The sequence below is a fragment of the Rhinopithecus roxellana genome, chromosome 19 (genome assembly GCF_007565055.1).
Source record: "Rhinopithecus roxellana isolate Shanxi Qingling chromosome 19, ASM756505v1, whole genome shotgun sequence".
Lineage (NCBI taxonomy): Eukaryota > Metazoa > Chordata > Mammalia > Primates > Cercopithecidae > Rhinopithecus > Rhinopithecus roxellana.
In genome coordinates, this window is record NC_044567.1 from 82,782,395 (window position 1) to 82,798,587 (window position 16,193).

General features: G+C 38.8%; 1 protein-coding gene across 1 annotated transcript in view; it reads left to right on the forward strand.

Annotated features, from left to right (window-relative positions):
* Nucleotides 1-15,893, forward strand: part of MAP2K6 (mitogen-activated protein kinase kinase 6) — a 147,906-nt gene extending 132,013 nt beyond the window's left edge. The window contains exon 13 of the mRNA XM_030923483.1: nt 14,919-15,893. The gene's annotated coding sequence lies outside the window, so the exon portion shown is untranslated. The remainder of the gene's footprint in view (nt 1-14,918) is intronic.
* The last annotated feature ends 300 nt before the right edge of the window (nt 15,894-16,193 follow it).

Sequence of the window (16,193 nt, forward strand, 5' to 3'; positions counted from 1 at the left end):
CCATATTTATATGAATAATGCTATTAAATTATTTTTGCCACTTCTCTTTCAGAAAAGGCTTTAGAATCTGTTCCCTCCCCTGAGATGTGTGTGTCATCATTGGAGAATTATTACTTTTGTTGTTTTTGTTTGTTTTGCTTTTTACAAAAATCCTTACCAGGTGTTTCCTTCTGATTTACCTGCCTTGTTGATCAGATTTAGCACAAAGTTGTGTTTGACAATTTCTAGAAGTTAAATCATCCCTCAGAGCTGGAGTTTTAGCATCACTGAATCTTTGTAAAACACCGTGTCATGGGCTCTGAAGATAATTTCAAATGAAGATTTCCACACCCCGCCCCCACCACCCCTGCCCAAAGTGTGTGATTATTTTTAAGTAGAGTCATTCTTCCCCCAGAATAAGTGTAATCTCCCAAAGTGACTACTTTGAAGGAGATAGAACCCCCATAAAGGTATAAGTTTGTTGATAAAATATCAGGTAGTCACCGATTTTGCATGTGAAAGTCACCTATTTTCTGTGATTGAAGGCCCTGATGTCCGGGAATAATCTATTTCTTCCTAAAGACTGTTTGGTCACACTGATTTAATCAGAAAAAAATGGGTTTAATAAGCAGCTTCTATCACATTTAAGCCATCTGAAATGGAAACGAGTATGTATGGGCATGGCTTGAAATTGCTTGTATTTTACAGTTCTTGTATATCCTTCAAGCCTAACAAAAAATTGTATGTGCCAGAGATTCCTAAACTTTCTGTGTTCAGGGTACCATTAGTTGTCTTAGTAATTTTTTTCATGGTGCCCCAGGCCAGAATGTATACTTAATAGTTCAGTGTTTTAAGTAATTAGGTCCCAATAGCTTAATAATAGCAGTTTGCACAGTGTCCTGCATATGACACTAAGTTTCCCTTAAAAATTTCCAACATTGGCTGAGCACGGTGGCTCATGCCTGTAATCCCACCACTTTGGGAGGCTGAGGCGGGTGGATCACGTGAGGTCAGGAATTTGAGACCAGCCTGACCAACATGATGAAACCCCATCTCTATTGAAAATGCAAAATTAGCCGGGTGTGGTGGCCCATGCCTGTAAACCCAGCTACTCAGGAGCCTGAAGCAGGAGAATTGCTTGGACCGGGGAGGCAGAGGTTGCAGGGAGCCGATAATGCGCCATTGCACTCCAGCCTGTGCAACAAGAGCGAAACTTCATCTCAAAAAAAAAAAAAAAAAAAAAAACAAAAAACTTGTAACATCTTGCTAAGCCTGTGAGCGTGCTGTGGTGCCTTGGGATATCTCAGTACATAATTTGGGGACCACAGATATCTCTTATGCCAATGTTTGCACTGTCTGCTGTTGGTGACCCTCAAAATGGAATTCTTGGCCACTCAACTCTCCACATTATTTCACTCTTTGTTTTGTTATTATTAGTATTGTTCTTGCTTGCCATTGGCTAATTCTTTTTTTTTTTTTGAGATGGAGTCTCACTCTGTCGCCCAGGCTGGAGTGCAGTGACCGGATCTTGGCTCACTGTAAGCTCCGCCTCCTGGGTTCACGCCATTCTCCCGCCTCAGCCTCCCTAGTAGCTGGGACTACGGTGTCCGCCACCTCGCCCGGCTAGTTTTTCTTGTATTTTTAAATAGAGACGGGGTTTCACCATGTTAGCTAGGATGGTCTCGATCTCCTGACCTCGTGATCCGCCCGTCTCAGCCTCCCAAAGTGCTGAGATTACAAGCTTGAGCCACCGCGCCCGGCCAGGCTAATTCGTTTTTTAATTGCAACCCTACTCTCCTTTGCTGTTCATCAGTCCTGCAATGCCATAGTGTCTTAGTCTAGAAAAATGCAATACTCACAAGCCCCAGCATCGGAGGAGGCTGGTGCTAAGATGGACAGGGTTCCTGATTTCTCCCATTGAATTGATTTAGTGTCTTGGGAATTATAATCTCAAAGGAGGTAGAGAGGGGTTATTATTTCATAGTTTATCACTAAAATGTCTTTGTTGACCAAGGGGCGTTATTATGCTCAGAGAAACAATTCTGTTTCTCTTAAAAGTGTCTAACAGAACACTTTTTTCTTTGGCCTGAAAGAACAATGGATATGTAGTTCCTAATTTCCTACCCAAATGCTGTTTTGGCTATGTTACTCCCTCTGACCTCGAAGGTAAGATTTGTATGTTTACAAAATTTATTGGAGCTGGTAGTCAGATCTAGTAAAATGAATTAAATATCTATTGTGCTGGGGTTTTGCCTTCTTAACATCTATCTATGACTTGAAGAGGGATTTCTTGGCTCAAAGGATCTTCTGCTTTTAATGAATTAGCAAGTGAAAAGGTATTCGAGTAAATGGCAACTTCATAGGACTTTTTTTTTTTTATTACTTTGCAAATAGAAGGTGCAGTTTTCAGTTAGGCCTCTGAAAGTTTACATAGTCAGATGGAAAAATACCAGAGTAAAATCTAGGAAGAAGGAGGTACCAGACCCAATAGAATAGAAAGAAAGCTATTTTATTCTGGGAGGTCTGCGTTCCTTTTGTGTTTGAGTGGCTCTAGCGCCGTTAAATGTGCTGACAACTAAAGATGCTCCTTGGGGTTTTTTTTTTTTTTTTTTGGCTTTAATTTGGGTACTGTGGATTCTTTTGGGAATCTATTGAAAGCTAGGACCTTTTCCCTAGGAAAATTTACATTGTATATGAAACATAATTTTGCAAACTTTTTTTTTGTTGTTGTTGGGAGGAGGCTGCAGTTTATATACCGTGCAGGATCAGTAGCTCTGTTCTGTAGAATATTGACTGTGACATCCTAGACCAGGGTTGGCAAATTTTTTCTGTAGAGGACCAGAGAGTAAATATTTTTGGCTTTGTGTTTTATACCATCTCTGTCACTCAACTCTGCTGTTGTATCGTGAAAGCATCTATAAACAATACACAAATGAATGAGCCTGGTGGCTGTGTTCCAATAAAACTTTATTTACAAACCAAGCAATGGGCCAAATTTGGCCCACAGGCCATGGTTTGCCAACACCAGTTTTAGAGCATTAAATATAAAACTCTAATTGATTAACTAGATGTGTAGCGCTCTTCCATTTTAGTGACTATTGAGCTCAGCTGCTGTTGAGGCAGATTAGAAAAATGGACATAGGAAACTGGTTTCAGAAAGGATGAGGACTGTTTAGTCCCATTAAAGTTGCTTGTTAATTTCCTCAGGTAAGTAGGAATTGTTCTGGAAGCTGATAGAACAATTTTCTTCAGATCAAACTGAATACTTACTTTTTCCATTTCTATGCAATCACCAACATAATTTACTTCAATTTGGAAATAAATGTGACACTTCTCTTAGTTGTTAACTGTATCTTTGGCTTAGGTTATTTGCATTTTCTTTCTTTCTTTCTGTAGTGTGGTTTATACACAAGGAGAATCACGAACCCAGACACTAGTCAATTTCTCTATTCCCTGAACTGTACTGAGATTGGGGAATTTGGGAGGTCAGACTTACCTCAAATGTAGAAGAAGGCAGATGGAGTTCTTAACCTTTTCCAACTCATCCACCTCAATTATTTGTTCACATTTTAAGGAAGTAGGAAAGGGTAGTTTGAAATCCCAAAATTTGTTCTCAGGTGTTCTTAAAGCTCCCTGTTCTCACTGCAACAGAAGACTCAGGCCTACCCCTTTTGTGCTGTCCCACAAAAGTGAGAGGAGTACTTCTCTTTTTTTAATCATTGGTAAATTTCAATTTTAAGGGGCCTATGGAAAATGCCTCCTTTCTGATGTGATTTTCTTGTGTTGCTGGCCCTAGTTGAATTTCTGGGCCCTGTACCCTCTAGTGGAAGTCCTGTCTTCCCTATAGAACCAGAACAGCTATGTAATTTGCTTCACCTTCTTTTAAGACTTGCACTCTCTTTGCCATACAGAATGCTATAAAAATGACAGTCTGCCAGTGACTGAAGCTTTCTCGTTTTTCTTCTTCCAGAACAATAGCACGCATCTTGGTTAAAGCTATAGTCTATTATTCAGAAACATTCTTTTTCCTGCTGCACCATTAGGGAGACATACATTATGCTTAGAATGATACTTGGAAACTCCTTAAGAGGGCATATTGAAGTATTTGATCTGGCAGTTTACCTAAAAGAATGTTTTCTCTTCACCTAGGGAAATAAAACCTGAATTCCAGAGCCTTCAAAATGAAATTATCCTTCCAGGGGAAGCATATTGCTACCAAATACATCACTCGCTACCTGTTCCTGGTGACTATACAGAAGATGTGTTATTTTTCAGAGGTTTATAAAGTCATTGTTTACAGCTATGCAAATATCATTGTGCTATTACAGATTTTTCTAATGAAGTAGTTTGAAATCAAGACGTTAGCTGAAGGTAATCTTTTCAGTTTCTGACCCAAATTTATTTTTCAAGCAAAATTCCTCTGAAAGCCTCTTTCCTTATAGAGGTGATAAAGGCACTAGCCTAAGCAGAAACATAAACTAAAAAACTCTGTAGTAGGGAATTTTTGTCGGTAAGAAATCAGTATCGTCTTTTAACACAAACACGTATTAATAGAACTTAAAAATATTCAGCCTAATTCCTTGGGACTTTCAGTATCTTGACATCACTTGTATTATCATTTGAACTTGGAAATTGAGCCCTTTATTTTTGGGAGTTTACAGTTAAATTTGGGAAGAGTTGTATTGTATTTCTTTCTTAGATGTTGTCAGTATGAACAGAATTTTTTTGTGGGCAGTTAATCTTGATGTGCGCCGTAGCTTTCTCCAGTTTATACTTTTGCATTTCTGAGATTCAGGGTCTTTCTCAAGAAAGGAGGCTAATGTTTAAGGCCTAGAGGCTGAATTCAGGGAGAGTATTGGCAAGTTTAGGCACTTCCTTGTGTCTTAATGTGGGAAACAGAACTTTCTAAGTAATCTCTGGAGTTTGTAGATTAGACCAGGCCTTCAAAAGTCTTCTCTGTTTTCCTTTGCTGCAGTTTGCTTGTTGTTTCTCTGCCGGTCACAGATGACCTGGACTGACTTAATGTTTTTGTGGTAAGGAACTGATCTGGCCATTTTTATATATCAAAAATCAAAGTCAACAATTTTGTATCAGTCTGCCTAAATGAACTCTATTGTTTCCAGTTCTTAAAAATGTAAGGGCTATCTAAGAAAAGTTTAAGCGAAACCCTCATTCAAAACATGCGACCTTATAATAAGAACTTCCTTTAAAAGACAAGCAGCAAGGTTGGGTATCCGATTTCGCTAAGTAATATTCTACTGTGGTCAGAAATGAGTCATTTGCATCATTTGGTCACTACCAATATTTGTATTGGAGTCTGCAAGATATTTCAACAAAGTAAGTCAAACCACTGTCTTACGGGATTGTTGCTGGACTTTGGAATATAAGACTGAATAGTGATGTGAAGTCATGTTTGGGGGCTGGAAGAAGAGATAAATGCAAAGGGTGGTGCTAAATTAGGAACCCCTTGAAGGAGCAAGCTGATTAAAAAGAAAGCTGGCAGACAAATATATCTTTTAATTTATTTGCAGTGTTACTGTATTATAGAGATGATTTCCTATGGGAAAACCCATCAAAAAGTCAACCCTTTATTGTTATTTTTCCTTAAAAATACTGAGCTATAAGAAGATTCAGAGAGTGGCGTTAATTTGGATATCAGAACATTTTCCTTTGTATCCTTAGTGTTATTGATTTGAAGGAGTTACCATTTCAGATAGATGGCTGAACAAAAGTAAATGATTAATGGGAAATATGATGGTTGAGAAAAAGGAACGATATGCCTCAAGCATTTTGAGAATATACACCTCATCCGTCAGCCACCTCTGGGTAAAGAAACACAAATACCAAAACCTGAGCTCCTTAACCTTTGGTTCCAGAGGGCAGACATTTTTAAGAAAGGTGGATGTTAGAGAAGGTTACTGGATGAGCAGACTTCTTTCCCATAATGCGGAGAACTGTGAATGTTCTTAGAAATACACTACAGGTCTTCACCTGATGAACTAGATTTTATCATTTTAAAATATAATACTGAAAGCTAGTTTGAAGTTTCAGAAGCCATGCATTATAGGGAAGAAGTAGTTTTTTTATTTTGTTTTTCTGATCTCAAGTTGTTTGTCCTGTTGTATGTCCAATACTTGGGAAGATAAGAGTGAGGTACAGCTGTGGTTTTCAGACCATATTCAGTGGTGCCCCTGAGGGTCCCTTGTTGGGAACAGAAGGGAAAGAGAGTGTGATGAAGGTGAACTCTGCCTATCTGAACCTCTGTCAACCTCCAGTCAGAATATCTGGCTTCTAGTATTGTTCCTTTTAACTGGAAGTCTCTGTGGCCATTAAAAACTTGGGAACGTTGGATTAAATGACCACTTTAGGACTTTAAACAGTCTCAAATATGGGAAATTTTATAGCCAACCATGGCTGCGAGTCCCTGGCTTTTGCTGTATTGAGTATGCTCATGGAGATAGGGAGATAGGTGGCAAGAAGACCGGGTCATTTAATTTTAATTGAGCATAAATCATTTTGAAAGAAAAGTGCAAGGAATTGATGTGTGACAGCCATGCGTTATAGATCCTTACGTGGGGTATTTTCCTAAAGTGGTTGAGAATGACCTGATCTTTGTTCACCATCTCAGTGACAAGGAGTGGAGTGACTGGGCTCTTCATATGCAGTGGAATTTTTACATTTCTGTGTTTGCAGAGGCAGGAGTTACCATTTTTGTTCACTGACCTATCAGAACAAAAGCAAATCCTTTGGACAGTGTTGACACAGACAGGGTATGTGTCTGAGACTCAAGCTAACAGAGCTACCCCTTGCTGCATTTTGCAAAGGTGTTGTAGGTGGAGAAGGGTAATGGAAACGTGGTACAGGTTTTAGAAGCTGGAAACTGTGGTGGTGTATCTGTCATGAACTGCACACAAGGGAATGCTTCACCACCAACTGAGTCATATCAGGTGCCTTGTACACACACATAAAGAGTCTGGTGAATTCTGACAGTGTTATGTTTGCCACTAGAGCAAATTTAACAGCTGGGGTTTCATAGCAACTGTTTCAGAAACACTATATGTGCCAAAAATTTACACTGGGCAGCAGTTTGTAGTGTTCTTGGTCAATCTCTGCATAAAAGCCACTTGAGGAGTTTTGATTAAGAAAATTGTTTATCTCCTGTATTACCTCTGTGTTTGATTTATTCTTTAGTCTCAAATTTATTTTCTGAGTGGAGTGATTTTCTATATGAACTGAAATGATGTTTTAATAGAATAATAGGTATTTTTAGAGGAAAAGTATTTTGTGTGTGTGTAATGACACAACTAGGACATATTTCCTGTGATACTGAGTCATCAAATTAAGTCGTTTAAAACTGAAAGAGGTGTTAGAAATGTAGTTTCAAATTATTTAAATACATGAACAGTTTTCTATATATTTTGTGAAAATCTTGATGAGACACTAGAATTTCTTTATGGAATTGAACTTTACAAGAATTTTAATAAAAGAGGTGGATTTCTTCAGCTTTCTTTGTGCTTCAGTTTCATAGCTGAAAGTGCTGCTTCCATTTATTAATATGGTCTTTGTAAGAAAACACAACAATACGTTTTCTTACCTTCTGTAAATTTTGTGATAGACACATGTTATTTGTATATATGATTGATTGTTTGCCTATGTTGCACCCTAAAGTTATTTTCAAACCATATCTATTGCAAAGAGAGCCTTTGGGCAAGTGGAAATGCCCTGATGCTAGAATGAGGAAGTTCCATAAGCTAGTTAGGAGCTTGCTACCTCTTCTTGGTACCTGAAATATTCTGAAAGGAGATTGGAGAGGTCCTATGCACCCCTGTCTTTCAAAACCCATCTCCAGCACTTCAAAGTAGCGTTTCTGGGGAGTTTGAAATAAAAGAATGAATACTATTCAGTGGATTCCCTCATTGAGACCCCCGTCTTTCCTGCCAGATGCAACTTTTTCTGGGTGGAATCATCTCTTCTTTATGGATTGCCGCATTGTCTCTTTGTGAATGAGGCAGGCTGAGCTGTAGAGCATGAAACTCATTAGAAGTTTATAAAGGAAAGACCTGTAAAGCATGTGGGTGGAGTGTTTCCATGCTCTTGAGGTGAATATTAAAGTTAAATTCTGGCCTTTGGGAACTCTTTGCTTGTGAGCGGAAGAAGGAAAGAAGGAGTTGGGGGTGTATATCTAACTCTGTGTTTTTCTATATGGAAATACATGAGCATCAAGTGATCACTTCAATAAGGCCTCAGGATTGTATTTAAAATACCTGTTTTGTGGGACAGCATGCCTTTGTTTTCTTTGCCTGTTGGCTTTGGTGGCTCCAAACATTTTCATTTTAGGCTGGCTTTCCTGTTACCCAGGTTGTGTGCATTTTTTTTTTTCATTTGAACTATTGTTTATCATTATTAATGATGTTATCTCAAAATCCTAAAGCCAAGGAAATAGCCAATATGCAGGACTTGTAGTAGATATAAGCATTGGTGTTAATGTAGGTTAAGTTTTAATAGTGTTCCCAGAAATATACTGAATTGAGGGATAATGTAGCTTTAAAGAAATTATGTTTGTTTTTAACATTTGGAGAAGCCACCTGTCCTGGGTCCCTATTCTTGAGACACTCATCTTTTCATGCAAACACCATTGATGGGGGACAAGCCTGGATGATTGACTTCTATCAGTCAATAGACAAAGAATTATAATAATTGCCAAAGGTGAGGGTAATTTTGCCTTACAAGTATGTGGGTCATTCTGTGGTGAAATTTCCCATCACATCTAGTGAAAAACAACCTTTTCATTTCCCTCCTTTCTAATCCAAGATCATATTTTTAAAGTAGGTTTCTGATGTATCATGAAATATTTCTGTGAATCTGTGTTTCTGACCAAGGAAATGGCTGAGATGGTAAACCACATGGTTGTTCCACGGTTCATCTGGCTACCGTTCTGGGTCCCCTCTGACCACCTCAAAAAGAAAATGAAATTGGGAGATTAAATCAAGCTTGACCTCCTCTTTTAATGAGGAACTTTCACGTTGACTTCCTATCTCAGGATATTCTTCAGTTTCATACTGCTGAGGAGAGAGGAACAAGCTGCAGACACTGTAACTGGTCTCCAGATGTGTGTATATGCGTGTAAAACTTCACACCGTGTGTGTTGTGTTCAATGTTGTATCAATCTACAAACTGACTCAAACAACAGTTTAACGATAGAGAAGACAGTGATAATGGCAAAAAAACACCCAACCACCTTTTTCCGTCAAAGTGCTTGCTATGACTTTCATAGCTGGGACAAGCAACATTAAGTATTCAGGAGCAAAGTGTTCTTGAAAGAAATGGTGTGTTGATCTCATAAGAAAATGTACAACCAATAAAAGACATTTTAAAAAGCGTAGTGAGTCTGTACGTTAATTGAGTTGTTGGAAACCCTGTGTTCCAGGAACACGGTGTGAAAGGCTCTCCTGGTAAAAGCTTTCCTGGTCTATATAGTCTTGTTATTTTTTCTCTATGCTTCTCCGATTTCTACCACCACACTTCCAAAACAGACTCGAACAAAACCTAAGAACACAACAGTATTGCAGTTATATTAGTCTGTTTTCATGCTGCTGATAAGAACATACCTGAAACTGAGCAGTTTACAAAAGAAAGTGGTTTAATGTACTCACAGTTCCACATGGCTGGGGAGGCTTCACAATCACAGTGTAAGATGAAAGGCATGTCTCAACATGGTGGTAGACAAGAGGAGAGAGAGAGCCAAGCTAAAGGGTAACCCCTTATAAGACCCTCAAATCTCTTGAGACTTATTCACTATTGTCAGAACAGTATGAGGAAAACTGCCCTTCTGATTCAATTATCTCCCACTGGGTCCCTCCCACAACACGTGGGAATTATGGGAGCTAAAATAATTTAGGTGGCGACATAGCCAAACTATATCAGCAGTCCTGAAGACTCATTAGAAAATCATTTCAAGGCCAGGTGCGGTGGCTCACGCCTGTGGTCCTAGCACTTTGGGAGGCTGAGGCAGGCAGATTGCCTGAGCTCAGGAGTTTGAGACCAGCCTGGGCCACATGGCAAAACCCCATCTCCACTAAAAATACAAAAAAATTATCTGAGTGTGGTGGTATGCACCTGTAATCCCAGCTACTTGAGAGGCTGAGGCACAAGAATTGCTTGAGCCTGAGAGGCGGAGGTTGCAGTGAGCAGAGATCATGCCACTGAACTCCAGCCTGGATGACACAGTGAGACCCTGTCTCCAAAAAAACAAACAAAGAAACAAAAAAAAAAAAAAAAGGAAAAGAAAAGAATTTCATCTCTAGTCTACTTCAGACTCAATATATATCTATATTTTTTCTTTCTTGAGACAGAATCTTGCTCTACCGCCCAGAGCTGGAGTGCAATGGCGCGATCTTGGCTCACTGCAACCTCTGCCTCCCGGGTTCAAGCAATTCTCCTGCCTCAGCCTCTTGAGTAGTTGGGATTACAGGCGCCTGCCACTACCCCTGGCTGATTTTTGTATCTTTAGTAGAGATGGGGTTTCACTATGTTGGCCAGGATGGTCTCGAACTCCTGACCTCATGATCTGCCCATCTTGGCCTCCCAAAGTGCTGGGATTACAGGCGTGAGCCACCGTGCCCCCCCTCAGACTCAATATTATAGGCAGCCTAGATTGGAAGTGAAGGCCAAGATTTTAGTATTAAAATCAGATGGCTTTTGGTAAGGATGAGTCCAGATGGATCAAATGAAAAGATTAAGACCAACTGTTTTTTGGCTTCCATGTGTTGCTGACACTGAACTATGAGGCCAACTAGTCATTCAAGTTTTTCCTGGTCCTATAGGTGTAATATTAGGAAATTTGCTTTACATGATCAGTCAGTGTGATGATCCAGATGTTCTGGGAAAGAAAATCTTAGTGGAAGTAAATATGGTTGAGTCTGCACAGTTTTCTGATTTTGCCTATAAATGGAGGGACTAGATCCATTTAACCTGTATCCATATTAATCCAGTTTAGAGGAAAGTTGCTAGACCTGAGTGTTTGTATTTGAGTGGATCACCAGTTATACCAAGAAGCACACATTTATCTCTAGCTTGCTGCTTTTTTTTTTTTCCTCAAACTTTTCATTTTATTTTTATTTTAAGTTCCAGGGTACACGTGAAGGGTGTGCAGGTTTGTTACACAGGGAAACTGTGTGCCATGGTGATTTGCTGCACCTATCAACCTCCCACCTAGATATTAAGCCCAGCATACATTAGCTATTTTTCCTAATGTTCTTGCTCCCCCCACCCCACTCCCCAACTTAGTGTGTGTTGTTCCCCTCCCTGTGTCCTTGTGTTCTCATTGTTCAGCTCCCACTTATAAGTGAGAACATGCGGTGTTTGGTTTTCTGTTCCTGTGTTAGTTTGCTGAGGATAATGACTTCCAGCTCCATCCATGTCCCTGCAAAGGACATGATTTCATTCCTTGTTATGGTGGCATGGTATTTCATGGTGTGTATGTGCCACATTTTCTTTATCCATTCTGTCATTGATGGGCATTTGGGTTGGTTCCATGTCATTGCTATTGTAAGTAGTGCTGCAGTGAATGTATGCGTGCATATATTTTTGTAAAAGAATGATTTATATTCCTTTGGTTGTATACCCAGTAATGGGATTCTAGGTTGCTTCTTACTTAAACAGATTGACGCTGCTGAATCAGAAGTAGACTTTTTAAAAAGCCCTCGGTGTTTCACGTCAGATTTAAATCATTTCAAGAGTTAGCATCCAAAGGAGAGAGCTCACTCTACTTCTGTGTACATTACTCTAATGACTTCCTAGGGATGATGGACTCTATTATGCTGACTTTGGAGTCCTTCTCCCCTGAACTGTATCAAGACTGCCATAATCCTTCATCTTTCTTAAGTGACAGGCCTTCCTTGACATTACAAATTTTAAGTTCCTATAAGGGTGCAGGTATGTGGAGAGGGAAGGCATGAACAAACAAGATTCTCAGACATCACATGTGAAGGTTATTTTATCCACTTCTCCACAGCCATTCCTGATTTTTATATAATTAGATTTTAAAGTATTTTTCTTTTGATTTGGATAATTCCATGTTTTCTCCTCCTCATGTTTACTGATACTAATTTGCCCTATCAGAATGATTCCCTCTTTACTCAAGATTTTGTAGGAAACTGAATTAAAGTAGAAAATGGAGAAAGGCAATTGGGTTAATGACAAAAGCATTTTGGGGTTGTTTCTTGATGTTTTGGTTATGTACTTAAATACAGCAAACCCCAAAATTTAGTAGCTTAAAACAACAATTTCTTACTGACAATCTTGAGGGTTCACTGGGCTCAGCTGAGTGGTTTTGTTTGGTGTTTCTCATGCATGTGTTGTCGGATGGTGGCTGGGGTGAGAGTCTTGGAGGGCTTCTTCTATCACATGTCTGGTGTCTGGAATAGGGTGGCTGGAATATCTAGGGGCCAGTGGAGCATCTCTTGCTTCATGTGGCCTCTCTCTGTGGCTAGATTGGGCTCCTCATAGCCTGGATATCTCAGAGTAGTTAGAATTCCTCCATGGAAGTTGGACTTCCCCAGTTTTAGTGATACAGAAGGCCCACACAGAAGCTGCAAGTTAATCACACAGTGTAATTTCCACTGTGAATACTTGGAGGTTATATTTCATGGTGAGAATGTCTGAAAACTAATTACCATGCTTGGTTAGTCTAATACAGTTAGAATATACCAGTAAACTTTAAAATTGGATCTTATTCTTTCTTTCCAAAATTGGTGGCCAAGAGGCAGTGGAAATGATGTATTGAAATCAATGATGAAAGTGGAAAAACAGTATTAAAATTAATATTAAAATTAGTTTCCATGTATTTATTATCTACAGTTTTGTCAAGGAAAGCACTTTGATCAAAATAATGTTATTCTACAGAGGGTAAATTAGCCATCTCTGCCTGAAAGACTTAAGCCATAGTTGGAATTAAAATGACACAGAACAGAATTAAACATTGACACAAATGACTCACAAATCTCCTATCTATACTTCCCCACCACCCCAGATGGTCATGGTTCATAAATACTTGCTGAGTAGGTGTTTTTCCTCCAAATGGAAATAGCTTTGTTTTGTATTTTTTAAGTAATACATTCCGAGAAAACTTAGAGAATACATACAGGGAAATAAACATTATCTACGATTCTGAGTTAATTTTTTTTTTTTTTTTTGATGGACTCTTGCTCTGTTGCCCAGCCTGGAGTGCAGTGACATGATCTCAGCTCACTGCAACCTCCGCCTCCCAGGTTCAAGTGATCCTCCTGCCTCACCCTCCCAAGTAGCAGGGATTACAGACATGTGCCACCACACCCAGCTAATTTTGGTATTTTTAGTAGAGACAGGGTTTTATCATGTTGCCCAGGCTGTTCTCGAACCCCTGATCTCAGGTGATCCACCTGCCTCAGCCTCCCAAAATGCTGGGATTACAGGGTGTGTGCCGCTGCGCCCAGCCAAGTTAATTGTTTATGCACTTAAAAATATATTACTCCACAAAATAATGTCTTTTGTAACAACTTGGATGGAGTTGGAGGCCATTATTTCAAGTGAATTAACTCAGGAATAGAAAACCAAATATTGTATGTTCTCACTTAGAAGTGGGAGCTAAGTTATGAGAATGCAAAGGCATAATAACGATATAAATAGACTTTGGGGACTTGGAGGGGAAAAGTGGGAGGGGAATGAGGGATAAAAGACTACATCTTGGGTACAGTGTACACTACTTGGGTGACAGGTGCATCAAAATCCCAGAAATTACCACTAAATAACTTACCCATGTAACCAAAACCCATCTGTACCCCCAAAATATTGAAATAAAAAATATATATTTTATAAAATATATATTATAATATATAATATATAGTTATAAATATATAATATAAAATATATAATATAAAATATATAATATATTTTATAAATATACAATATAAAATATATAATATATACAATATAAATATATTTATAAATATACAATATAAAATGTATAATATATACAATATAAAATATATAATATAAAATATATATTTTATAAATATACAATATAAAATATATAATATATATAATAAAATACATAATACATATTATGTAATATATAATATAGGTAATAAAATATATAATACATATAATAAAATATATAATAAAATACATAATACATAATAAAATATATAATACATATATAATACATTATATATTATAAAATATATAATACATGTTATAAAATATATAATATATATTATAAAATATATAATACATATTATATAACATATAAAATATATAATGCATATTATATAATATATAATATGTATTATAAAATATATAATACATATATAATATATAATACATATTATATATTATAAAATATATTATATGTTATATAATTTTTTTTTGTTGAGATGGAGTCTCACTCTGTCGCCCAAGCTGGAGTGCAGTGGCACAGTCTCCGCTCACAGCAGCCTCTGCTTTCTGGGTTTAAGTGATTCTCATGCCTCAGCCCCCTGAGTAGCTGGGACCACAGGTGTATGCCACCATGCCCGGCTAATTTTTGTATTTTTAGTAGAGATGGGGTTTCACCACGTTGGCCAGTCTGGTCTCGAACTCCTGACCTCAGGTGATCCACCCACCTCGGCCTTCCATAGTGATGGGATTACAGGTGTGAGCCACTGCACCTGGCCTCTGTTTTTTTTTTTTTTTAATTGTAGGATTATTGAAAAGAAGTAATGGGAAGGGGAAAAAGTGACCCTTATCCTTGCACACATTTATATCAGTTGTAGATAAAATTATTTTATAGATTCCAAGTGTAATGCTGTTTTAGGGATGCAAAACATTGTGTAGGCTTCATAGCAAAGGAAGTCTAGGAGATGGTGACCTTAAAGCTTAGAGATGATCTAAAAGAATGCTGCTTTTGCTCTCTCCAAATTTAGGAACTTTCTGGTATTGTCTGAGACTTAATGTGCCCCACCTTGGGTCCTTGGAGTTCCTTGCACTGACAGTCTGGTCGAAAACTTCCTTGGCAAGTGGTGGCTCTCCGTCCTCCAAGCAGAGACAAGAGGCAGACTTGGAACATAACGCTATTTGCCCAAGAGTAATCAGCTCAGCTCAGAGCATTTTCCTGTGATCCAGAATGACCCTGCAGACTGGAAGGCGAAGAGTTGTTCTTAGACAAGAACTTGCTAAACCACTTGACCTTTCAACAGCTGTAGAACTGTTTATCGGGAGCATGCCATCTCTCTTGGCTCTTGCAATTTGGCAGCCAGAAAAGTCAAGCCAGTGACATCGTGTGCTTTAGAAAACTTCTGGACAATTCACAACTTCCACCATAAAGTGGCTAAATTAGTCTTGCTAGTCAGATAGTGATCTTCGGATGGGTCATCCTTTCCTTGAGCCGATTGGCTTTTGGGACTCCTTCACTGGAATCAAATGAGTCATTGCTAGAGATAAACATAAATATCTGTTTGTGAGAGCCTCCAATTCCCTAAACCATAGCTGATAAAGAAGGATAAATTAGCTCTGTTTCCAGCCACAAGCCTAGGGCTAGTGGCAACTCTGTTTGCCAATAACAAAGAACATGAATTCTCATGTATCTAAAAACAAAGGAGCCAGTGAGCTTTAATTTAGTTTCTCTGAAAGTTGTATTTGTGTGCAGAAATATCTATGATTCATGACATACTTTTGCATAATATGAGTTGAAATATGACTTGATAAGGCTAATAAAATGGGTGAATAATAATTTCAAAACAATGACACTGATTGAAAACTCACTGAAAAAGAGATGGAGCTCCTGTAGATACTGAAACAAGGAAGGGCCAGGCACGGTAGCTCACCCTTGTAATCCCAGCAGTTTGGGAAGCTGAGGTGGGAGGATCTCTTGAGCTTAGAAGTTCGAGACCAGCCTGGTGAACGTGGCAAAACCCTGTCTCTAAAAGAAAATACAAAAAAAAATTGACCAGGCATGGTGTCACATGCCTGTAGTCACAGCTGCTGGGGGAGGCTGAGGTGGGAGGATTGGTTGAGGCTAGGCAGGTCAAGGCTGCAGTGAGCAGTGATCATGCCACTGCACTCCAGCCTGGACAGGAGAAAGAGTAAGACCCTGTCTAAAGAAGGAAGGAAGGAAGGGAGGGAGGAAGGGAGGGAGGGAGGGTGGGAGGGAGGGAGGGGGGGGCTCCAGTCAGGAGACAGAGTAAGACCCTGTCTAAAAA